The sequence below is a fragment of the Penaeus monodon genome, chromosome 30, assembly GCF_015228065.2.
Source record: "Penaeus monodon isolate SGIC_2016 chromosome 30, NSTDA_Pmon_1, whole genome shotgun sequence".
Classification (NCBI taxonomy): domain Eukaryota; kingdom Metazoa; phylum Arthropoda; class Malacostraca; order Decapoda; family Penaeidae; genus Penaeus; species Penaeus monodon.
In genome coordinates, this window is record NC_051415.1 from 20,446,239 (window position 1) to 20,447,361 (window position 1,123).

Below are 1,123 nucleotides of genomic sequence, written 5' to 3' on the forward strand. Positions count from 1 at the left end.
CCATCCAGCAGCTTAGCACATGTTCCCCCTGCGGACCTATCCCTGCGCCTATTTAAATAATGAAACAACTTTGCTTTTTGTTATTAAGGGTATGACCATATTTTCTCTTCTCCGCAGAAGAATCCCCCTTTTTTAAATATGATCTAGTAATACCATATAGTGTCACCAATCTACGAGTAAATATAGGCAACAGATAAAGACAATAAAATATGATACTAAGATAACAAGTAAGATCATATTAATCATTCTGGACTGTTTATCTAATGCCTTTAAATTGCTTGTATCATGTTTTTACGCTAGTCGTCAACAAATGTTATACATCCATTCAGACTTTTATTTAATTCATGTGTTGTATATATAGAAAATTCGTGGTCTTTGTGTGACTTCCAGAATGCAGATTATGGGTTCATTGAGAATCCCTACGTGTAAAATGCATGGCCACTTGCTGTTCCATATTAAGTATTTGGAAATGAACAGAAGGGGCGAAGCAACAGAACTCAAGAGGTTTTACGTGTAAATGATTATTGCATTAGACGACATGATAATTTTAAGCTAAAGAACAGCGTAAAAATTCTCTGCGTAATGGGCTAAGCAACCTGTTGCCAACCTGGGCTAAAATTTATTAGCAATTAACGTCAGTTGTGTGCCTTTCTTAAGTCTACTAAACTACCTTTATTATTCCGCTGCTCCTCACTTTGATCCTCACATTACCCCCCCCCCCCCATTCATAAGCCTTATTTTTTATACGAAAAATAAATATATGCATTTTGCACAATAGATTAAACCTGGTCTACTTGACAGTCACTCCTGCGCCATCTTGGAGTACGAAACGCGGAGACCCGGATGCCTTTAGCTTTATGAAGTGTGAAATGCCTTTAGCTTTTCTGCTCTTGGATTTCCCCTTTCTGCGGGTTCTTTGACTCTTGGAGTTTACTTTCTAAAACTTAAAGGCTACTGAAGTGTTGACTTAGGCATTTATTTATTTATGTATCTCTAAGTTCATTTCTTCATCTGATCTATACTGTTCTCCATTCGTTCATTCCCGAGGTTTATTGTATTTGCTTGTATTTTGCGTTGTTTCTGTTTTTAAACGATTATCTGGTAACTTGTAGATGAGGGCTTC